This window comes from Astatotilapia calliptera, chromosome 9 (assembly GCF_964374335.1).
Source record: "Astatotilapia calliptera chromosome 9, fAstCal68.1, whole genome shotgun sequence".
NCBI classification, from domain to species: Eukaryota; Metazoa; Chordata; class Actinopteri; order Cichliformes; family Cichlidae; genus Astatotilapia; species Astatotilapia calliptera.
Window position 1 is genome coordinate 14848416 of NC_137430.1, and position 25831 is coordinate 14874246.

Consider the following 25831-nt stretch of genomic DNA (forward strand, 5'->3'; position numbering starts at 1 on the left):
ACTATTTGAGGCTGGAACACAGATCCTCTCGTCGCTGGATGATTGTATTACTGATGTTAGTGTTCTCACAGCTCCTGTGGACTTGTGCTTCGTGATTTGTGATTCGTTTGTGACTTCCCTTCTCTTCTGCTTCAGACCTTCCCCCCCCGGACCTGCAACCTCCCTGCCGTGTGAACGTGTGTGAGCGTGGGCAAGAAGACGTGAGCGAGTGTGAGAGAGCTACCCTGTGATTCCCTGGAGTTTTGGATTCCCTTCACTGTATATATATTGTGCACTGGAGCCGTAAATAAACTGTATTTTGGAGACATCTAACCGCTCTGCGCTTGAGTCCCTACAACCAGATCGTGACAAAAGTAGTATAAAAACTATCAATGCAGATGTGGTGGCACATCTTTAACCTGTTAAAGTGACTTTTTCCAATCCTGTGAACAGAGATGGGCAGTAACGCGTTACTGTAATCTGATTACTTTTTTAAAGTATCGAGTAAAGTAAGGGATTACTATCGCAAAAACGGTAATTAGATTACCGTTACTTTACTGTAGGAACGCTGCAGGAGGGCGGGGCATAGACTGCTAACCTCCTTATTTTGACTTTTTAAACTTCGTTTTTGTTCCTGTTGCAGCTTCAATATAAAAAGATTTTCTTTAATTAAAAGTCGTTGTTTTTCATATCTTGTGCTTCTTGAAAAAATGGCTTTGAACTCTGATTCTTGATGATCGCTTGTCTATAGCATTTTGTTTCAATTTTAACCGTGAATAGTGAGAAGACAACGTAGATGGGCTGATTTTGTTTGACAAAAGCGAATGTTTGCACGACAAAGGCATTCAAATACCAAAAGGCCAGTGGCAAAAACAAATAGGAGCTGCAAGGCGACCAGAGGGCTCCACAAAAATGATCCAAAAGACGAAAAAGAAAATATCAGTTTGTCAACACCATGAACAAATTAATACTTTAACACCAACATGTAGGCCTACTGGTCGATTTAATTGGTCAGTTGCAAACAATGTATTTGCAGGGTTCTTTTTTAATCAGTTGATTGTTTTAATACAACTAAACAACATTTTCAGATATGGACAGATATGGGCAAAAACCTCCAATATTTTCGCCCAGTTTTGTTGTTTGTGATTTTTGACAAACCTTTATGCAATAAACGTAAACAGTACACGTAATTTATGTATTTCATTTCCTACTATATGAGGTGTGAAAAGTTATCCTGAACCTAACCGAGTAGTCAAAGAAATCACAAAAAATAAATAAGTAAAAATTGGTGAGCCTTTGTGAATTGTGGCCTCATCTTCCTAATTTTGCCCAACAGGAGTGGCACCAGATGCGGTCTTCTTCTGCTGTTGTCCATCTGATTTCAAGGTTTGATGTGTTGTGCATTCAGAGACGCTCTTCTGCATATCTTGGTTGCTATTTGAGTTACTGTTGCACTATCAGCGTGAAGCAGTCTGGACATTCTCTGTCACCTAAGTCACTTACGTCACTTTCTTCCCCTTTGATTTGTTTCTTTGATTCTTGATTTTATCTTTATCTTGATCATAACCATTTCCAAATGCCTAAATGCATTTCCTTGCTGACTTTCTGCATTGACTTAGAACTGAAGTGTTCCACTGTGGATTTTCCTATTTTTTAAAGGCAAACACCAATTTTAATTGACAATGCAGATTATTTTGTGGACAAATTAAATAGCTACAATAAATGATCATCCAACTAAACTGTATTTTCATTTCCCCCCCCCCCCCAGTTCAGTTCAGTTACATTTTATTTATATAGTGCCAATTCACAACAACATATCAGGGCACTTTATCATCATAAGTAAAAGAACTTTAAATGTCATAGATTGAAACCTGATGATATAGCAAGCATTTTGCTTCTGTGGGAAGAGGGGGGTGGGGGGGGAACCTCCCTTTGAACAATAAGAAACCTCCAGCAGAACCACAGTCAGGGCGGCCAGCCAACTGCCTCCACCAGTTATGCTGAATGAAAGGGAGAAAGTAAGAGCATAGAAAAACCACAAACAAAGCAAAAATTGAGAGGGAGAGAAGATGAAAAGGTAATGACATACAGTAATTACAAAGACAGCAACAGAGAGGAGTGTAGATCATATCCAGTACTGGTCATCTTACTTCAACTCAATATCCTGGCAGTAATCACATGCCTCTGACTCAGCTTTTGTCTTGGCAGGGAAATAAAATCTTGTCAGGAACTTCAGAAATAAGGGTGGAAAATTTAAATGTCTCAGAATAGCTAACCATATTGTGCTGAATTTAATTACCCAATTGCCAAAAGTGTATTCTCGACAGCACTAATGGTCTGTGTTCCCAAGACCTTTTGACTATAGTAGATAGCTTATTATCATTAACTTGCAGCTATGAAATTGAGTAAGACTGAAAAAATCTAAACAAAGCACAATGACATTTTTTCTTTCCTTTTTGTTCTTTTCAATTTTTTCACCCTACACTGTGCTGCACTCTGCAGTGCTCAGAGGTTAACAGCACAGAGATCAGAGTTTAATATGTTTGTGGCAGCTAACACAACACACAACCATCAATGAAGCAACAGTGGTTCGGATGATTTATTGTCAACTGTTCCTGATAATTTTTTTTTCCGGGGCAAGAGCAAGCATTTGCTTTAATGACTGCTTTCATTTCAGTTAAACCAAGTTCAACTAAACTCGATTAAAAACGTTGTAAACAGTGACCTCTAGTGGCTCTCATGTACAGATGCCATTCTATAAGACTTTCAAACCATAAACTATGTGGCTATTATTGTTGTTTTTAATATTTTACTTGTGTTTTCATTGACATATTATTTTTTGTTTTAATAAAGTCCTTAGTTGTGAATTGAATGCATGCCTCAGGCTCATCTAAATTGTTAATGCTCTGCTGGCTTATGATTTCTGGCTAGAAATCATATATTTAGCATGATGTGCTGGGCCACACAGCGCAACAAGGGTTTAACCACGTTCATTTAAATGCAAGTGTTGCCCCATGGAAATATCTGTCTTTTTCTAATGCAAAATGAGGCACTGCTTGGTGTGATCACCCTTCTCCATGTGTCTCCAGGGGCAACCTCAAGAACTGTTTAAAAAAAAAAAAAAGAACACTGATGTTCCTCTATGGTAGCAGTTGATGGAGCTCCAAAAGGGAGTCAGTCTCTATAGAACCGCATCTAAAATTTCCAATTTTACAGTACAAATTAGTAGTGTTATTGTTGTTGTTATTAGTGTTAAGTGTTATTGTCTATGGATTCAACCAACAACAATTCTAATGCTAACTCTTAAAAGAGGACTCTTTTATTTTGGTAGTCTCCCTCTCTTGCCCACTGCAAGGAATTCATACTCCTTTGCACACACCACAAAACTGATTCACTTATTTATATGCTTTTTTGATTTATTTGCTTCTTTTTTATTGCAGGCTTAAACTGCTTGTAACATAGTTTTGTTTTGTTTTGTTTTTTTCAAAAGTACTTTAAATGTGAATAGCAGATATTTAACTACCAACTCTTATTGGTGCTTACTGGTAACTGATGTTCCCTCACTATTCAATTTTCCCAGGACTTAGTGGATGTGCCTTTATACTCTATATTATATATTTACAATGATTCCAGTCATAAAAAAAAAACGTTTTGTTGAAGCTTCAGCTGAACTTGAGCTGTCATATTCAGTCAAAGTCGCTTTAAATGCCTTTTGTTAGACAGTGAGAATGAGGAGACTCACCTAAACAGCAGGGAATTAAACAAAGGACTCACTTAAAAAAAAATTCCCAGTGTCCTATAAGTGTATATTTACCTAGCTGTGGATTTAATCTTTCTTATCTCTTTGAAAAACTGCAAGTGTTAAGTTTTATGAGGTTGTGATATCACTGGTGCAGACAGTTTCCTTGCACTACAGATGAATATTGAAGCAGGCTCAGACTTCAGAGTTCAACTATTCATTTTTTTTTCTTTTTGTGTGTATGAAAACAATAGTGCAAAAAGTATGTGCAGTTATGTATATTACCACTAGATGGTACTAATGTACCACCAATAAGGAATAAGCCCATTAGGAACATTATCCTGTGCCAGTCATGTTTCATTTCAGACAGTGATAAATTGACACACTCCAGCCTTAAACCATTCTTCAGACCTAATTTCAATGATATCAGTTTCTTTTCATTAATAGAAAAATATAAATGAATTGAAACTACAAAGTAAATACAAGTACACACAACCAAACAGAAATGTGTGCATGCTACTGCATTTTTCTTTTTCTTGTGCAGCTCTGTTTTTAACCACACTTTTGGATAAATGGGCTGTTGTTCACAGAGAAACCTGATCCTGAGGCATTTATAGATGGAACCCCGCTTTGGTCTTAATATCTTCTTTTTTTTCTTCGAATACTTCCCACTGGCTGGTCATTTTTGCTGCTCCCACCGACTCCAGTTTCAGAATAAGAACGATGCTTACTGAGACACATTTTGATTTTATATTCAGACAAGTGGGCATGTTGGATTTACAGCCAACTCACACTGAGCTAGCAAACTAGTGAACCCCTGTGAATTTAACCACACAAGTCTTTTTTCTGGCACCGAGGCATCCCTTTGGAAGTGGGAGGACCTGCTTGTTTTGGACCCGAATTTTACTTAGCATGCATACTTGTGGTGTCAGAGAGGCATTTATGCAAACCTGCATAATCTCTTAATTAAATATTTGGTTATATTTTTTAAGAGAAATACTCTGGAATTTTTTGGTTTGAATGTTAAGGTGGTGCCAAACAATTGTTCTTTAGCACCATATAAGTAAAATAACACATTCATCCATTGTTCATTTGCAACACTACAGGGACTTTCTCACTAAATTTTCATACAGGTCAAACCAAACCAATTGGATGCTAAAATGCTTGCAACATGGACAGGACTGAGCCAAATGTTTCTGAGAACAGAATAAAAATATGTATGTTGTGGCATATTAGCAAATATACAGATACATATATAACTTTTTTTTAAAAATGTTGCAGCCTGAAATGTCCTAGTGTAGCACCTCACAGAATATCCAGAGCTCAAGAGGCATAACAACATGTCCACGTACACCCCCACTATTAGAAAATTTGAATACACTGCATACACAGATTCTCTGCAGTCACACACACACACACACACACACACACACACACACACACACACACACACATACACGCACATTTATACTCAACCACAGCTCTTAAAACAGCCCTAGTTACAGCCTAGAGAACTCAGCAGTTTAGTGAAACATGATGCCCAAACCACAAAAGTGTGTGTTTGTGTGTGTGTGGTTTTGAGTGGTCTCAGCTGTGTGGGGCATACTGCAATGACAGCCAATCAGAGCTAATTCAAAATCAGAGTGGTTTTGACGGCTCCATGGTCTACCCGAGGGAACAAAGCGCTTTATGTGTGTGTGTGTGTGTGGGTGTGTGGGTGCGTGAGTGTGTATCTGAACACACCTCTTCAACCTTACTCTGCACTCCACCTGCTTCTGATTGCCAAAATGGCCTGATAAAAATCAGTTTTTTGGATGTTTTCAGCATTTGCATTCCACAGCCTTTACTCCAGAGTTGAAAATTTATGGAAACGTATAGAAATTATTTGAATTTGAAATGAAAGCAATCCATTAATATGCTATAATTTAAAAAAATAATCCCAGGTACTTATCAAAGCTCATTATCGTGTCTAAAACACAGTTTAGACTTGCCAGCTACCAATTTTAATTTCCCCATTTCCCCTTAACATTTTCCTGATAATAATCTGCTGAATTCTGTGGTTTAAATCAACCTTACCTCCCAGCCAAACCAAAGTTTGAACCTCCTTCCACTTCATTTCTACTTACAATCTACAACTACAGAAAATTGGGAACACACCACACAGTACTTTTTCCCCTTAATTTGAATTTTCATGTTCTTAAATATATATAATTCGTCTAGTTTAAATCTCAATTAAAAATACTATATAAGCATCAATGTGGGGTGGTCCATGGAGGCAGAGAAGGTTGTCAATTCTACATTTTGAGAGGCAAAAGAAAAAAAACAAAGAAAAAAAAACACTAAAAGTAACAATAATTTAGTTTGGATTGCTTGTTTTTTTAATGGCTAATGCTTTTAATGTTTTTTGCTTTAAAAAAAAACAAACTATCAGTTAATTTGCATTTAACATGGGTTAACAGCGACCCCTGCAGGAGAGGCAGGGAAAAAGGGCATTTCCTCTGAAGTTGTGATGGGAAGCAGAAAAGAAATGGCTCAAGCTGTCAAGCTTATTTATTTATTTGTATCACAGTAATCTGTAATTGGCCATAAAGCATATAAATGGTGCTGCCGTAGAGCAATAACCAATCAACAAGAAAAATTTCGAAAACCAAGCCTTTATTTTTACTGTGAAATTATGTACCTTTGTCAAAATTATATTATTTTATGTAAATAAATTGTAATGTAATAGTTTTTTAACACAATATGAACAAATCACGCTTTATTCACTTATTTTCTTTTTATATTGTTACTAGCTGCTTGTTTTAGGCAACCTAGGTTTGAAAGAATTTTAGGAAACTAGATGACTGATTAGGAAATGTTTCAATTTTTGTCAAAAATTTTACTGACTAGGCTTCCACTAGATTAAAGAATTCAAAGAAGACAGTCACATTTCATTTTAATTTTTATTTTGCTAACTAGATGCAACAGGACTCACAGCACCAATGAATTTTTGGTGGGTAAAATGCAGAAATCTTTACTATCGAATTAAATATCAATACAGTTGCACCAAATATTGATAAATTTATTGAACAGATTGCCCCTGCAAACCTGTGATCACCCCAAAAACTGTGAACTCTTATGCTATGGTTGTGTAACCAAATTACAGTTCAAAGAGGATTTTTTCTCCACTAGTGGTCTAACCTGTGACGACAAAGAAATCCTTGACAAATGCTTGGCAAAGGTGAATTAGTGCATAAATAAGGTGACAGCTATTACTACAATACTTTCATTTTCATTCAGATTAGTAAGGGATGTCCCTGAGTTCGATATTTAGGGCTCTATTATGAACATGTGGCTTGTACAAAAAATGCTCTCTATCTGAAAATGATCTTTTAATGCAGTACTGCCCAGTGCGCTCTGGGACTTGGGTTTTCAGGTGGCATACTTCTGACCAGTCGCTCTTTGTCACAAGTGTGCCACTCTACCACGAACATTTATATTACAGCCATTTGCAGTGTTTAAGAGAAAGCTGAGTTGGGAACTTCTTTTCTTTAAAAGTTAGAGAAACATCTGCCTTACAGTGAGTCACGGGGGCCGGGTGTGAGGATCTAGAGAAGGAAAAATGACAAGCACCATCCTCTACTCCTCGTATCATCCGTCGCTCCCGTTTTCTATGTGACAGAAAGCTGGTGTTCTCCCAATAGGCCCAGGGGCGATGTGTCAGTAGCAAGTGCAGAATGAAGGAGAAGCGCTCAATTAGGGCCCATTGACGTATGGTTTTCACACCTACCTGTAACTATCTGCTTCTCCCATCCCTGATTGGTAGCGCTGTGGAGGCTCTCTCGCTCCCTCCCTTGTTTGCTCAGGCACACACTTGCTGCCTCAAACAGCTGTCTCACTCGCTGACACACTTGTTCGCTCATTTCCCTCTTCATTAAGGCTTGTCCCCTCCATCTTAGGTAAGATAGACCTCCAAACTCATTTATTTGCCTGCCACCATTTGGAAACATAGTCCTGCCTATTCTGCCCTGCTCAATGAGAATCTCAATGAGTGTGATGGAAATTGAATGGTTGCAGCAGCCTTTATAAAAGGAAAAGAAAAAAGCAGTAACAAATAAGATTGCTAAAATTCTTTTTAAAAATAAGTCTATTTTTGTATGAAATAAATAAAATGGTTTATTTAAATGTGCTAATTTTCTTTCTTGTTAAGAGAACTACTGTTACATTTGTATGAAAACCAGGCAACTTTTCATACAACCTCCTTCAACCAAAAATAATTCTGGGGCACAAGAGAGACAATATGATTTGAAGATGTGCAGAGAAGAGATAGTAGATGCTCTGGACAAAAACAAGAAGGAGGAAAAGATGAAAACCACAGAGAAGGCTTGTGGATGTAGTGAAGGATGATTGGTGTGACAGAGGAGGATGCTAGGATGGGTGATCCCTAAAGTGAACAGATAGAAGAAGAAGAAGACACCACCCTAAATGCTGATGAGTTTCAAACAGGCACAAACAGGGCATACGTTAACTTAGAGATATATAGTAATCCAATGGTTTGTATTTTAGCTTGTTATCAGAAATGATATCGACTTTATTCTCCTTCTAATCCTTGAAACTGCCAATAATATTTTCCCAAAATATGTCAATCCACTCTTTCTTCTTAACTCTGGAGATTGACCTGGACATTTAATCAAAATCAGAATCAGACTACTTTATTGATCACAGGATATTCTAATATCGGAAAAGTGAGTGTCTGTGATTAGTTTTGTATTAATTTTGAAACTTTTTGCGTTTTGTATGCCCCCCTTCTTTTACTTCCTGCAAGGTTAAAGGCTTTCAAGAGGTCATTGCTTCACGTTGCTAGCTGCTTTCATTATGAATGACATGTTTTGGAAAATAAAAGGTTCCAGTGATGTTATGTTAGGTAGTGTCATTAGCTACTTTTTACCTTTAGACTTGATTGGCTAAAAAGAACATCCTGCTGCAATGAAAAACCAAAGTAAATTACATGTAAGGTAAGGAAGGACCTGTGCCTGCTTTTTGCTGTGCTCTATGTAAACTCCATGCGACTCATGGTTAGCTAGATTGTTGCCTTGCTATTTTTGACTTATATATAAGCTACTCTTACGTGTCTTGTATTTGCTATTAAGTACAAATATAATGATGAATTTTCCAGAGGGTTTAGTCTTGAATATATTTCTAGCAGAATAGCTGGGCTGTGCCTTAAACGAACGGGCTAATAGCCGCTTTTTTGTGTGTGAGAAAACCCTGCAGCATGGCTCGCTGTGAAAGGTTTCCTGGTGTTTAGTGGATTCTTCACTGTCAGTGCGGACTGCTCAAGTCCATCCAAGTCACATGGTTTATTAAAATAATCAAATTACAGCATTTACATTTATGTTAGACTACTTTTAATTAACTGCTTTAGCCCACTTACAATGAAAATTTAAAAAAAAATCTTATTCATGACCTGTGTAGTATGTTAACACTATTGGAAGTAAAAATAACTTGAACTCCAATTTTGAAAACACAACTTTATTTATTTATTTATTTATTTATTTATTATAAAGCTCTGACTTGTATTATGACTATGAGTCTGTGGTCTGGGAGAGAGTCCTGCAACTCTGTCTACAAAATATAGTAAATAATGACCGATGTTGGGCAATTAATTATATAGTTCTCCAAAAAAGTTACTGAGTTTTGCAAACAACAAAGTTTTTTTGCAGCTGTTTAACCTAAAAATGCAGCCATGGCGTTTTTTTTTAAACAAACATTTCAAACTATTTACAGAACAATCAGCTGTTCTGCATCAAATCTGATGCCACACAAATAATTTGTGCCACTCCAAAAAATTATTTCTGTCCACTATGAGATAAAGGAGAACAACAGCCTGATACCTGCAGGCCTGACAACAGGAGATGTATCACTCCTGTAACACCTGTAACATTCAGCAGTCGCCTCATTGTTCTGACACACACAACAAAACTATTGACTACACTAACTACACAAGACTTGCGCTAAATGTCTCAAATCTCTCACATCTCAAAACACTGCCATCACTCCTAAAACTTCCTCCCGTTTCTTAACAACTAAGTGCCATGTTTTGATTGGTCGACATGGTACATTTTTCGACCAATAGGAAAGGGTGGGGTTTTTTTGGTTTTGTTTTTGCTCAAAAGCGGAGAGTGTTTCGATCGTTTTTCTTATAAAACGCAGTTTTTACCGTTTCTTCCCGCAGTAAATATAAACAACGATAGTATCCAGGAAGAAAACCAAACATTACAAATTATTTTTATCATAACTCTGGTTTTACGCGGCCTATCAACACAATTTAAAAACTGGTATAAAGTCCACACGTTTTCCGTCAATTGTTCCATCTGTCCTGCTCACATCTCCAATGGTTGTTCACGTTGTCATTAACGTGGCTTTACTCCACATCAGCCACGCCGCTTTGCTAGCTAAAACACCGGTGTTGGCACATAAGGACGCTGGAGAACTGCCAGGAGAATAACCTCCTCCTAAACATCAGCAAGACCAAAGAGCTGATCGTGGACTTCACTAAAGCAGACAAGGAATTACAAGCCCCTCATCATCAGTGGCACGCCAGTGGAGAGAGTGGACAGTTTCCGATACCTGGGTGTCCACATCGCTGTCACATCAACACCCTGGTCAAGAAAGCCCGTCAGCGTCTCTTCTTTCTCAGAAGACTTAGACTTCCATCTGCCACTGAGGGTGCTCAAGAACTTTTACTCCTGCACCATCGAGAGCGTCCTGACGGGAAACATCTGCACCTGGTTTGGGAACAGCACCAAGCAGGACAGACGAGATCTGCAAAGAGTGGTGCGCTCAGCCGAACGCATCATTCAATTAGAGCTCCCTGACCTGCTGTCCATCTACACCAAGCGGTGTAAGACCAAAGCTAGGAAGATTATGATGGACCTCTCCCATCCCAACAATGGACTCTTCTCACTGTTGAGGTCTGGGAAGTGCTTCCGCTCCCTTAAGGCCAAAACAGAGGCAATGAGGAGGAACTTCTTCCCCCAGGCTATTCGGGCCCTGAACACATAAATTTGAATTTGTCATAGCCTGTCAACGACGTTGATTAGCTCAGTATATACAAATTTCGTATATATATATATTTTTTTGTGCGCAACACAGATTTTTTGTGCGCAGAGACTATTGTGTGCAATTGCGCACGCGCGCTATGTTCCCCAAAACTAAGTGTTAAAGTAAATTGAGGTTTTGGATGAAGCATTATACCCAAATTTGTTCCTAGTTTGGCCCAAAGACAAAGAAATGTTTAAACCCCTTAGTGCTGTCCTATAGTGCACCAAGTATGCACATCTGTATTTGAGGAATCTGTACATCTTTGTTGTCTCTATTCTCTCATAGTCCTGAATTAATTTCAAATAATTACTGAGAAGAGTTTGTGCATGTCTTATAAATGTCAGCCTTTAAATCATCTCAGGGTAGAAGACGAAACACAGGCTCTTGGTCTCTTACCTCCTTTATTCCTCCACTTCTCCCCCTGCTTGCACTCGTTCTTCTCCCCTTTCCTTCCTCTTGACATGTGTCATATTTTGGGCTTCTGCTCTCTAGGGATAAATGCCAGATTACATGGTGTAGTATTTTTATCCGTAGTACATTAACCGGCAGAGCTTACAGCATCAAAGCCTCATAGTGTACATCACACAAGCATGCACACATATGTAGACACACATGCATGCAGGCACACACTCCTATCAGAACTGAAACGGAGGGTGGAAAGTGCTCACTTTGATCACTCTTTCCTTCCTATTCCTAATTACCCTAGTGGCACACATAACATGAAAACACAGAATGCCCTGATATCCCAGCATATAGTCGCACACACAACCACACATAGACACGCACACAAAGAATTTAAAAACATCATGAATTCTAAATACTTAAAAAAATGTGAATCAGTTGTAAAATATTTAAACGCCAAAACCTGAATAAAAGCAACGTGCATGGCATGTACAGATATAAACATTACTTATTATGAAATTAAGAGGATATTAATGCAAAAACTTATGATAAGATAATGCTCTAAAAACCAGTTATGGCTCATATTTGCCTTCATTTACATGCAAACACACAAAATAAGTTAGTGTGTGAATAGAAGAGTCTTTAATCCCTCCCTGGGATTCAGATGATTATTTTTTTAAACATTTGTTATCAGTGATGGATGAGCGCACCTCCAAAATGCGTGCAGACAGACCAGGTTTGACATGGCAGAAGGCATCAAGAAGTACAAGGAAGAAATTTAGCAATACGTCAGAATATTTAAGGGGTCTATTTTGTTGGTGGCAGCGTAGACTGCACTCTGACATTTTGGTAATTTACTGACCTTGAAATTTGCTTTAACCAGCATGTGTTTTATTGTTTTCGAGCCAAGCGGAAAGTCAAATGTGCACTAGTGAGAAGATTGAAACAATCAGGGGGAAGGTTCATTCAGACGAGGCAATACAAAATGAGTTAGTGGTGTTCTGGTGGAAAACATTGTCTTATGCTGAGAACAGACATCTCAAAACTGGAAAAATAGTACTTTGAATCTTCCTTTTCAGTCAATTGATTTGAAGTAGGTGTAACACTACTAACACTGCTCTCTTTTCTCTCTTCTGATGTTTATTTATTGTATTTTGGATTATAGAAGCTCATTAGTCTTCCCCTTCTTCCAACCTTCGTGTTAATAGAAGTAACATTTCGTTTTTTGATCTCGAAATGCATTATTTTGTGACACACTTTTTGTCTGACTGCAGATTCGGGGTGCTGTGAGATTACGTCGCGTTGCTCTGCCTCCCCTTTGTTGTCCAAGTGTCATTGTGATGGCAGCATCACGAGATTGCAGATGTATTTAGGTAAGAATGAAATTAATTATAATAAATTAATTTTCTTGCATGCTGTGTTGCTGTTGTTTTAGGAACCCAAACAGTAGCAGGAACTTGGGGTTCATGCACCCAAGACCTAGCGCTCTCATTTTTAGCAAATCAAGCTGCTCTGGTTTTCTAATATCCTTAATTCAAACAGTAATAATAATATTCAATAATATATTTAGTTAAATAGTTTATTTCATAGCTGGTAATATATCATCTAGATAAAACAAATTTTGAATGATAATAAAAAAAACAGGGTCATGGCTTAGCACATAAATCGAATTAGTTGTGAATACATATTATGCTATAATTTAGTCGAAATCATCCTGTTACAGGAAAATCTGTCAGTTACTAGAACTCGTTTGTGGCGAAAAACACAAACACTTTTACAAACAAACCAGGCACGAGTCAGGAAAAAATGGAACAAAAGGGAAAAACCTCTCTCCAATGCTTGAAAACTGCTCACCAGCTTTTAGCTAATCTCATTCAAATACACAGAGTTTCTCACCATCTCATCGGTTGCAAACAGGATCTGATGGGGGGCCATTCAGCCTGCTGCGAACGCTGCCTTGTTGACCTTTGGGTGCTGTCAAGCGATCAATGAGGGGATATTTTGCTCAGTTTCCACCACTGTTGGTAGATGTGTGAAGAGCCTCACCCTACTTCACGAGGTCATTTAGGAGAGAGCTTGGAGTGGTGGGGAGAGAGTTTGCACCGTGTGTACGTGCGCGCGGTGCACTAAAGATCACAGCTCTGGTGTTTGTGTGTTCACGGTAGGGGTTAGTTGCTCGTAGGGTAGATGTAGCATGAGTGAGTTGTCGAGAGGTTGAATTGGCCCTGCAGTACATACCGTTTAGCTGGAATCAATAAGGATCTATTCATTGAGTGCCTCACCCCAGGCTTGTGCGCCTCATCCAATAACAGGTGAAGAAAGCCTTTTGTGTGTGTGTGTGTGTGTGTGTTTGCCAGTGTGTATTTGTGTACTCTGATAAGCTTATAACCCTTGGGAAGAACATTGATCTTCTAGTTGACCTTTCACCCTTTCAGGTTGACTCTGGTATTATTTTAGGCCTGACTTGTAGGCTCTAATGAAACACAGGGCAATGTGTCTATTGCTCAACTGAGGCTTTATATTGTTATTAAAAACTTTATGCTGTCAGATGAAACCTGCACAACTGCAACTCTAATATAATTTTAGAGTTAATATATTAGTGTATGTGCAATTACTTTAAAGGAGTTATTTTGCATCACACATTTGATGGGGTACAATTACAGAAAGGAGCAAGTGTTAGTTTGCTGCTGTTTATTGCGTGTTTTTTCCATAAATAAGAGGCATTTGAGGTTGAGTGGAGTGCTAATGTCTGTCTCTGTTTCTCTGTGTGGGGTACATACTCCCACCAGGGGTGGTTGACAAGAGATGACTGTGGCTTACCTCACACTGTGAGTGCTGCTCTTCTTTAATCTCTTTCTTTCTGTGTTTCTCTCTCCCCGATCTTAATTTCTCTCAACTCTGACACGTAAAAGCCTTCCCTCCCATCTAAACCACTGCATTAATCCTTCAGCAGGTCTTTGGGGGTATCGTGCTGTTTTTGGGCTCTTCTACTGACACAACGGTTTAGTATCATAATGGCTTGCAAACACCTGTCCAATTAGGCTGGTTATGATGCACCTCAAACTACTAGATGGATCCTGTGGCGTGGCACGGAGATTTAGCATAACGCACTAAATACTTTTTGCTCTGGAAAGATGTTTTTGCAGTTTTGTGACAAATGTCTTTCTGTAAATCCAGGTTTAGTGAAGGGTAATTGAGGGGACTTCAGGAGTCAGCTGTCAGAGAAGGACAAAAGTCTTTCCGCTAAATTTAAAATGCAATGTCAGTTTGCTCTGCGTTACAAAAGTGGAGAAAATTACAGGCTGCCCAAGGTTTATGGGAGGGTTTTTAAAAAGCATGTTGGATTCAAAAGCATCTAAACTGTGGTTAAGTGGCTTAAAGATTTTTGTTTTATTTGAAAAGCAGCTAGGAGATACCAGACTGCACTACTGCTCAATGTCAGATTTTATACTTTGTATCCATATTGGATCTTCGCTCACGTTCCACTTGCACCTCAGGTGCTTTGAGGCTGAAGGGGATTCAAACTTCTGACAACTACTGGAGGAAGTACATCCCTTATATGTGTATAAAAGTTCTTAGACTTTAGTTTTAAGATTGTTTTTTAATTCCTCCTTCAAAGAAATGGCAATTGGTCCTGATATTAAGTGCTGATTGGTCAAACAATGGCAAGCATCCTTTTTAAAAAGCCTGTGCAAACATGGGCCAACGTCAGGTCAAAAATACTTCTTAAAAGTGGAATAAAGTACAGAAAAAACAAACCAACAGCAAAGTTTGGGCTTTACTGATCTTGCAGTTATGAATTGTTTTCAGCTATTAACTCATCATCAGCATTCCTACTGGAAATGCAAACCTACCAGAGGGGTATGAAGTGTGCCAAGAAATTCCACAACATAACCCCACCACCCGCAGCCTGAATTGTTGATACAAGACCAAATGAATCCATGCGTCCAAATTCTGACTCTATCATCCGAACGCTACAGCAGAGACTGAAACTCATCAGAACTTTCATTGTTCAGTTTGGTGACACCCCCCCACCACCCCCGTTGTTTGCTCTGGACAGTGTTGTTCCCTGTCTTGTTTACCTCTGCTATCAGCTAGTCGTTTTTGTCTGGACAGCCAAATGATTACTTTGTGTAAACCCTAGAGAGTTCATGAAAACACCAGTAGATCACAGGCTAGTCTGGCACTGATAATCTTGTCAGTTGCTGTCCAGGGCCCTACGACAGCTTTGTGGCTTATGGCTGACCTGCTCAGCTTTGTGGGCTATGCTGGCTTTTGCCTTTATTTCCCAATGCTTAATGTGAATTTCAGCAGATGGTAAATGGTAAATGGCCTGTATTTATATAGCGCTTTACTAGTCCCTAAGGACCCCAAAGCGCTTTACATATCCAGTCATCCACCCATTCACACACACATTCACACACTGGTGATGGCAAGCTACATTGTAGCCACAGCCACCCTGGGGCGCACTGACAGAGGCGAGGCTGCCGGACACTGGCGCCACCGGGCCCTCTGACCACCACCAGTAGGCAACGGGTGAAGTGTCTTGCCCAAGGACACAACGACCGAGACTGTCCAAGCCGGGGCTCGAACCGGCAACAGATCAGCTTGACCATGTCTACGTACCTAAATGCTTTGACTTTCTATTGTGAGATTTTCTGATTAGAGATATCATTTAGCAATAAAAGCTGTTTAGTGGTTGCAGGTAGCTGGTAGGTGATGCTTCTGGATGCAAAAAGAAATCTGACTGTATAGAAGTCTTTAGGAAAACAACCTTAATATAATACAATATCCATTTAATGTATTATTTGATATCACGTGATTTTTATTTTGTAAATTATGGATCTCTTTTGAGTCAAAAAAAAGAAAAATCAGTGTATGCTTTAGATCTTGTACTTCACAGGTTGCAAGTGCATGAGTTGGCAGAGTCTCACGGTTTCTCAGTCAGATCCATCCCTCAGTTATCACAAGGTTTCAAAGAACAAAGATGGCGATGGCCAAAATGCTCAGCTTTAGGCATCAAAATAAGTGTGACAGAACAATAGCGAAGTCTATCCTTTATATACAGTTTGTCAGTGAAATACTTTGATTGTTTTGTGATGGCTGATAAGTTGTAAAATCTATGAAATGTGCACGTTTTAGAAGCGTAGCAGTGGAGCACATGCAGCTAAAAACTCTTACTTCAGTAAGAGTCAGTTCTCTCCAAGCTGAATTTATTAAACTGGAGCAGATCAGGAATCTAAAAAGGCTCTGAAAGCTTTACAGGCATTCACTCAGCGGCTGAACTTTATGTAAATGCTGTTTTAATACCAGACTTCCCTTTAAACGAGCCCCAAAACACCACTGTCAGTCTCACTGTAATCTCTTTCCCCTTCTAGCTTCATAAAAACCTTGAACAATCTTTCTTTGAGCTTTGTCCTGGATTAACTCATATTACCCTTTTTATAATTAATGGAATTTTGAAATTGTTTATTTCATTAGTTTTGTGTTTATGTTTCATGGACATCTACATGCTTGGCATTTTCTTTTTGTAAGCTCCAGTTCAAAGGTGACAGCCCCCTGCTTTTTGTCCTTGTTTCATCGTGTATCATCAAATGTATATTGTATGGCAACTTTCTTGGTTTGCGTTCATTATGAAGCTCTAAGGATTCGAATTGCCTCCACCTATATGTGTGCATCTGTGTGGTTTCATGGTGCACGCTGCAGTAAGTGTGGATGCGGTGGAGGCAGGCCGCTGGCTCTGGCTCCGGTGCCGGTTTAGGAAGACATCACTCTCCAGGCCAGGCAGATAATGAAGCACAGTGTATGGCGACACAGAAAAGATGACTTATGAACATCTCTCCCTCCTTTTCTCTGACGCTCATTTGCTCACTTGGTCATTCCTCCTCTCTCTCTCACTCTACCTCTTCCTCTGTCTCCATCACTTCATTACACACACACACACGCATGTACAATAGGCGCAGACTGTTTCCCCCTTCAGCCAAACACATTCTGGTTTCCTGAGCATGATTAGAAGAAAATAGTTGTCAGGAAAGAGAGAGAGAGGAAGAGAGAGCTAGCGAGCGGGATGAATGGAGACATGAAGGGACATGTCACACCGTTCACAGAGCACTAGGTCTGACAGGAACCCTCAGGACATGGCACTTGTTTCAAGTGGGGACCAAATGGAGGTGGCACCAGGCTGTCAGTGTTCTCTAGTTAATTAGAAGACATTGCCTTTCTGGCTCAGAGAGGGCAGTTGGAAATCAGAGTTAATTACATCCAGGTTAGAACACTAGTTTGGCACCTCGAGTCAGCTTGTCACAGCTTATCTGATGCTGACCATAATGGCTTCATCCTATACATTCACAGTCAATGATGGCGGCGGCATGTCTGCACTCTTAAGTCTAATGCGTGTACAAATTGGACATACTGGTTTTCACTGTAGTTAAGCTAAGTGGAAAATTCTAAACAGTCGTTACTTTTTGGATCTAATTAATGAGCTGCAGCTCTATTTATTTTCAAAAATGGCAGCGGTCCTGTTTAAAAGCAGAAAAATAAGCTGCACTAGCCGATTTTCAATTTTTATAGAGAGGCCTTTGTTGGGGTTTCTTAATATGTTTTGTGCATTTTCATTTTTTTTTTTTTTTTATGCCGAATTTTTGGGATGGGCTCTCAGCTCTGTCCTGAGATCTAAAACAGTCCATTGCAGTAACCCATTCTGACTCACAAAGTAGTATACGCTCAATGTGAGAACGCACCCCAGAACGAACAAATACAAAGCCCCGAACACAGCAGAATGATAGTATTTCAGTTGCTTTTAGCTCATTTTGTTTGGCCACATGTTGAAAAATACATGTACAAGTCTCACATTTGGCCTTTTCAAACAAGTTCAGGGAAAATGCTTCTACTCTGTATGCGGAATCTTTCAACAACACCGTCACAGCGAACCACTCAGGGCCTGATCCTCATCTCTAAACACAAAGGAAAATGCCTGTCAAGTCTTGAAAGAAATCGTGTACCTGCATTTGAAAATCCATTAGGCAAGGCGGAAGCTGCAGTAACTGAGAGCAGTAGAAGCAGATGAAAGGGGTGACTCATTTGATGGTGCCACTGTGTGTTTTGAAGATGGAATATAGTCTGTAACTTGGCCGCATGGGTGAAAACAGAAAACTTTATGGACGTACGGTCACGTTTTTGGGTAAGCATGCACAGGCATGAGTGTGTGCATATACTCTGGGTTGTAGGTACGCAGATGCATGCACGTTGCCCCCCGTGGCTCAGACCCTCTGTCGAAACCAAAAAGCTACAGGAATGCACACCCTGCTTGTAGCCAGGAAGAGAAGTGGAGGAGGGGGTAATCAAACAAGAGAGCACTTAAGGAGAAAACGGCGGGCTGTTATTCTTGAGCTGCTGTACCGCCCTCCCTTAAAAATAAAGGCCTGTTCTTTTCCTCTCTCCATCATCTTCCATTCAGTTTCCCCATCTTTTAGGCAAACCTAATTACCAGAAAAGCTCAGATTGAAAGGAAAGAGCTTATTGTTTTTTATACTGGATCTCCTGCTCTCCCTGTCTCTAGCGCTTTCTTTTCTTCTTTCTTTGCGTAAAACAGAAATATAAGCTCCGGCTTTTCACCATTTGCAGTGACTTGGGAGAGCCTCGCTTGTTTGAGATCACGGCACTTAATATCCATAAGAGGGAAAGGAAATTTTGAGAAACCTGGTTTTTAAGTCGGCCTCATCTGGTGCTATTCTCCTCTCAAAGCCACTCAAAGCCAAATGAAATCACTCAGGGGAAGATAAGTGAAGCTTGCAAATGACCAGAGAAAAGGGAGAGATCATAGTCCTTGCATCCGCTTCATTTCAGTCAGATTCGAGACACACGAATGAATAGGGCGAGTAATTTGGTATCAACAACTCGCAATTCTGTGTTCCATCTTTTTCTTTTATGTCTGTTTTTATGAATTTTCAGTCTTTTCCACAAGTTTGGTTGCACAGTTTACATAATTCTTAGGACAGTCATGCATGAACTTTGTGATAGGCTTAAACTTGGGAATCCAAGTAGTAGAATTACACTCAGTGTTCCTGGACTCCTCAATTGTCCTCTCATTTTCAGTTGTGACAAGCCGTTCCACAGTGATAGCCTACATATAACAGCTTGCTGTGGACACTAATGAGGCTATGTTTATTTTAATGCGCAATTAGAGGCTCAACTGAACCACAAAAACTGAACAACTGGTGTCATTTTCCCTAAGGGCGTTTTACACCTACAGTTCGTTTACTCTGCTCCAAATCAGCTAATGAGTTTATCAACCTGTAGCTTATACTCATGCTTTGGTTTCTTTTCACACAGAGAAGACTCCAAGTGAACTCCAAGCAAACCAAAAATGCATTATTACAAACCATGTGACAACATTCATACCGCTTATTCGCCAGAATTGTCTGGAACGGGACATGGTTGCTTGCTAGCTGTAGCTGCTGTTAGCGTTGGTGTTATCTTTGGGTTGATTGCATTTGTATTGATGTATAGATAGTTTCCAGTAGCATTTATTTAAAGTTTAGTATTTCATCACCTTTAACAGTTAATATTATGCTAAATTATTTATCATTAATAAATTAAGTCCAGTTAATACATTATTAACTTTTACTGTAGATAGCTGCTAGGGATTTTGATCTGTCCTAAGACCACATGGTAGTGCGGATAACTGCTGATGTGAGATGTGTCATCCTGCTCATGACTCATATGTTGCATTTGATTGGAACAAATATTCCTTCCTTGTCTTTGGCAGTTCATGCAGAAATAAACGCACAGATGTTGTTCTTTCGCTGATGCCCGGGTGTCATTTAAATTTTTTTTCATTCAGTTCTTGATTGTTTTTGCAGGATGTCCAGCTAAGATACACACACACACACACACACACACACACACACACACACACACACACACACACACACACACACACACACACACACACACACACACACACACACACGAATGCAAATCATTGGCTTGAATACCACGCACACAAACACACACCCAGGCAGTCAGCCGCATTTACATTCTCCGCAACCACATCCACCACATCCCCAAAACATAAATTATTTCAGTCATGTTTTACGTTTCTAATTGCTGTAAGTATATATGTCAATGTATGGGACCGAGAAACCCATGTGCAGAAATAGAAATATACGTAGTAGATGCACCATAATAATTTTAATGACGTATTTAGGCCACATTAACTGTCTATGCAGCACTCGCCACTGTAAATGCACATTAGCATATATTATGACTTGGCTATGCAAATAAGCTGCATTAATTAGGGATAAAAAGTAATCTTTCCCTCTCAAGTAAGTTTTCTCAAGGCAAGTGGCACACTTGGCTGTCAACAGGGAATTAACTAAACAAAACCTCAGTGGAAAAGCAACTTTTCCTCATCTGACTAATTCCCAATGTTTTCTCAGTTAATAGTGTCATGATTAGTGCCTCACTCAGTGGTCTGAAAGCTCCGTGGCTGTGGACTCTTGAGCAGCTTCAAACCCGAGCTGAAACGGTAAATGTGATTGGACATTTCTGGGTTGGCTAGATGGCATGTTGGATTAGTTGCTGCATTAATTATGCTCTTAGACAATCAACAGCTAAGACTAAGGCTCTGCTTTGATACTGAGCTTCATTTCTACATTGCAGGAAGTATAAGTCCTTCTTGGATATGCGCTGAAACACCAGCGTTTTTAAATATAGTACTTCTTTTGCATACCAAAGAGACACATAAAACTTGTCAAATTAGTAATATTAGCTTGTGTGACTTATTTTTATTTTTCTGGAAGAACTTCCCCCCACACCCACTGTTCAGGCACACATCAGCTTTCAGCAGTAATCAAATGGACCTAATGGTATGTGACTTTATTTTTACAAATCCCTCAACCTTTAGAAGGTACTATAACAAAAAACATGTTTAACATGTTGGCATTATTTTTTTTCTCCAGACTGTGACATCAGTGTTTCTGGTTGAACTAGTTTTATAGAGTTGTATAAAACTCGACAGGAGAAAAGCAAAAGGGGAGGTCAAGCAACAAGCTTACAAATTATACTGTAACTGTAACCTCAGCCTGAGAAAAAGGAGTAAATATGTCATAATTATGGAGATTACAAAACAAAAGAAATTAAAAATGATACAAATATCTGCCATAGCAAAACTTGTTATTATTTTTATTTCAATCACCCATGTTTAGTTTAGTCCAGCTGAATCTGTAATTTCTTTAATATAAGTTATTAATTAAACATCCCCCCCCCAAAAAACCTACAGCTGGTGAAATTCTTATCTTGCAGTGATATACAAGTGGCCTCCAGGCTCTGTGACATCACTGCTGGGTTGGGTTACATGTACAACAAAGAACATTTCTAACCAAAAAAATTCAGGCATTTTAATAAGGATGGGGATGATCAGATCAAAAACAGACTTGAAAATCTGAAATAAAAAAGGACAATAAAACACTGTTTGTGTTACTCTTTAAAAATCAGACTACCTTTAAACCTCATCAATGAGCAAATTTCAGCTAAAGATACCCAACCATAGCCTTTCTTCCCAGATGTTCCTCTTGGTGCCCGGTGTCAGACATGATGGCAGCTCACCTCAAACTAGAGTGCATTCTTGATTATACAGGGTGAAGGCCGGGCTTTTTATAGAAAACCATTACTACAAGGGTTGGCTACAAGCTGAGTCCAATCCAACTTTACATTTGTGCACTATGCTCATTTGATAGCATGTTATTCCCATCTGTTTGTACATTTAGAGACTGTAAGGTGTTCTTCATCTCTCTTAAATTGTTGTTAATTTACACCTTCAGCATTTTTGCAGACCTTTCCTGCCTTGAAATAGGCAAAATTTTATTAACATAGTAGGTCTTTTCCAGTCTTAAAGAAGGGCTTCCAATCTGGTATTATATTGTTTTCTTCTTTGTAAAATCAGTTGCTGCCAGTAGGCTGATCCATGTGATGGTTTGTGATGATGCTAACGCTTCCCCTTTCATATGAACACGCTTGTAGCTAGATTGTTAAACCCTGTGTTAATTTAAACCGCCTTCATGTGATCTTTCTTGCTGGCATTAGGGTAAGCAAACTACATAATGAAAGGAAAGATATCCTTGCTATGCTGAATTTGCTTTTTAGCAGACGCTGTTATAGTGTTTCCCTACCTGGGCCTTTGTTCAAGCATTTCCTGGTTTGGTCACATGGTCATTATTGATTTTTTTTTTTTTTTTGGTCTTCTTTTTTATGCCACTGGCTACTGTGCATCACCTGGGATTAAGGAGGTGTGTGTTTGATTTCATGGAGTTATTATAGAGACACAGGGGGCTTGATGTAGTTTGAGGAGCCTATAGCTTACAAACATACACACACTAGCACATGCTGCTTGGTAGGCGCTGATTGTTTCAGATGATGGATGTCACACTTTCACCCGTCAACACAGCGCCCCTGCTGCCTTTAATTGCCCAATCAGAAGGCTGGAACATTTGTTATTGTAGGGCAGTTAGGGCCAGATGACAAACCATACACACACACACACACACACACACACACACACACACACACACACACACACACACACACACTTGCACAGTATCCACCTTTCTTTAATCATTTTTGTTTGATTGGAGGTGAACAATGCCTAAAAGAATACCAGGTGTCTGTACTTTTAGTATACACAGTGTTCCTGACAGTGTCTCGCTGTTGTCATAACACATTAAAATACTATGACACCTGCGAGTACATGTTCTCTTTGTAACGGTCCACTTTAATCTCAGGAACAGCAATCAGCATTTAGCAATGAAATATAAAAGGGGGGATGTGGCGGTGACACGACTTCCTGACAAAACAGCACATTTTGAGACAGATAAAAAGGATCGAAACATAGAGGAAAAAATCAAATCAAACCAAATTTGCTTTGGCTTCACACATTCTTCCTCGGCGATGTCTTGCCTTCACTGTTCAGCTCGCTGCCAAGATCTTTCCTTTGGGAAGTCAATAAACTCAACCAAATGTGATTTATATTGTCAAGCTATGAACTTTTATCAAAGTTATACAAGTTGATGAGATGCGTGGTCCTTGTTTAGCTCGTGTGAGTGGCATTCGTTGCAAAGATGTGGGAAAGAAGGTCTCACCACACAGAGGTATGACTGACTGTCAGCAAATGCTGTTCTCTGCATGAACAACAGAGGGCAGTATAATACTGGTGAAAAATTGATTTATACAATCCGTTGCTTCATATTTCTGTCTGTCTCTCATTTTGCCCCCTTCCTCAGTGCTCCTCACTTGATATCAGTTTTTTTTCTCAGCATTCAGTTTCATCTCCTTCTCTTTGTATGTCTGTCTTCCTCTCGCTGTGCACGCGCGCGCGCACACCGTGCAGCAATGCAATAAATATACATGCACACACGGAGGGTGACCCATGCACAAGTGTGAAGTAATCTCCAGTCTGATACACCCCGCTCAATTATGAGCTACAATGCGTGTAATTAGAAAAGAATAAAATGCATTTCAGTTTTCATTAATGAATTTCATTGATTGGCTCTGTCTCTTTTGTTCCTTGTTTTGATGAAGTTAACTTTGAGGGGAATAAACACAACACTTCCAGCGCAATCAGACCAGCTGCGGACGTGCTCGTGCGCTCATGTCTGTGTGTGTGTGTGTTTGCGTGCACGTGTGTGTGTGGCACTGGCTGTGTGTGTTGTCTTTGGCGTGTCTTTTTAATCTGTCCAAGTGGAGAAAATAGAAACGGGCCCCACCACAAAGCATAAAATTGTAACGGAGAGAGGGAGAATTCAAATCAGAAAGAAAGAAGTAATAAATCATGGGACGAGACGGGGGGGGGGGTATAGCGAGAGACAGTGTTTTAAAAACAGCAACGAGTGGCGGTGAGGAGGCTAGAATAGATGAGGTGAGGGGAAAAGACATAATTGGTACTGTGTTTTGGGGACATCTTGCTGCAATACAGTAAAATAAACCACAGAAATATGAGTTGGAATAAGCCGGGCTAAAACCAAATTGAGAGCACTCGTGTATATTTCGGACTACAGCAGTGTTAGAGACTCATGTGTTTGTTGGCAGGAGCGAATGCCAACTCTGCATGTATGTGTGTTTTCATGCCAGTGACCGTGCTTGGATGGCTGGGTGCACTTAATGCCCACACCTTTTGTTTTCATGCATTTTATGTTTGCCACAGCGTCTGTGTGTGTGTGTGTGTGTGTGTGTGTGTGTGTGTGTGTGTGTGTGTGTGTGCACAGTGGAACAGAGGCTCTGTGTCAGCAGTGGTGTGCCCTCAGTGAGCCTGTCTCTAATTACAGTCTAGGGTTTCAGCGTTCCAGCCCGTCCATCTCCCTGTTTAAACCCAGCTAAGGAAGCCAGGCCCCACTGAGCCAAGGTAAACCATACAGCTAATTAGACAGACTAGCTTCCATCTCTGTAGCAGTGGGGGAGGCAGGGGGTGGTGGGAAGCAGGAGTGTGAATCGAGAGAGGAAGACATAGGTGGAATGACTTGGAAAGAGAAGGCTGGGAGAAAGAACAGAGGGAAAAGGAGGGGTACCGAGGGATGGTTAGATGATTTGGGAAAGACGGGTGAGTTAATCTAGAGTGATGGAGAAAAGGACAAATGCTGGGAAGAAAGAGTGAAAAAAAATTACTTTATAGAGCATTAACTCCATGTCAGAAGTTAAGGGCAAAACGCTGCAGTATTAATAAGTTTTTGTCGCACAAAAACCTCCAAAACACTTCATCAAACACTTCATCAAACAAAATCTCATGCTAAGTTGTTTCTCTTTCATTTGCACATGTTCACTCACATGTGGGAGCATTGCGGGGGCTTGTGGAGAGGGGGGGGGGCAGTTTAGACTAACACTGTAATGCCGCAAAAGGTGTTTTGACACCCTCCAGCACGTTTTGGAACCCAGCGGTAATTTGCATATTGTAAACAAATGTAAACGGGTGGGGGGTTGGCGTGGGAGGTCATTGGTCAACCTGGGGCAAGCTAATCTGCATAATTGGCTCCGGTGGTTCAAATTATAGCGTGTTGCTGCTTCTGCTGAGAGAGGGGAAGAGAGGGGGAGGAAAAGGAAGGGGTGCAATTATGGTCATATGCACCCAATGAAAAAAAATGATCCTTTTTCAGTTTTTTTTTTTCCTTTTCTTCCTTTCCGTGCCTTTGCCTCTCCTCCCTGGCTTACTCTGACCAATAAGAGTGCTCCGCGCTGCCCGACAGCAATCAGAAATTCATCTCGCTCCACGACAGTGAAACCCCACCCCCCTCGCAGGGAGCGGGGGAGAGTGAGAAAGACCAAGAGAGGGAGAAAGCGAGGGCGACGGGAAAACGGATGAATGGAGGAGAAAGAGAGAAAAAAAAAAGAAGGAAAGAGCGAAACAGAGAGAGCGAAAGCACGAGATGGCATCTAGACTTGCTAGTCTTGGCGGTGCAAAATGTGAGAGGGGAAGGCGCAGGGAGGGCGAGGATGGGAGAATAAGGGTGAGAGGCAGACGCTGGCTCTAGAGAAGGAGCTAAAATGAGAAGAGGACAGGGAGAGCGGAGAAATGGAGAGGAAAATAAGATGCTACTGCGGTGTGAGATGGGGTGACCGATCTGTTCTCTTCGCACCAAACAC

The 25831-nt window shown here is 40.0% G+C and overlaps 1 long non-coding RNA gene across 1 annotated transcript in view; it reads left to right on the top strand.

Moving 5' to 3' along the window:
- The first annotated feature begins 8534 nt into the window (after nt 1-8534).
- Nucleotides 8535-25831, top strand: part of LOC145430930 (uncharacterized) — a 128637-nt gene continuing 111340 nt past the window's right edge. Inside the window, exons 1-2 of the long non-coding RNA XR_013911266.1 lie at nt 8535-8712; nt 12478-12576. This is a non-coding gene — a long non-coding RNA (uncharacterized LOC145430930). The remainder of the gene's footprint in view (nt 8713-12477; nt 12577-25831) is intronic.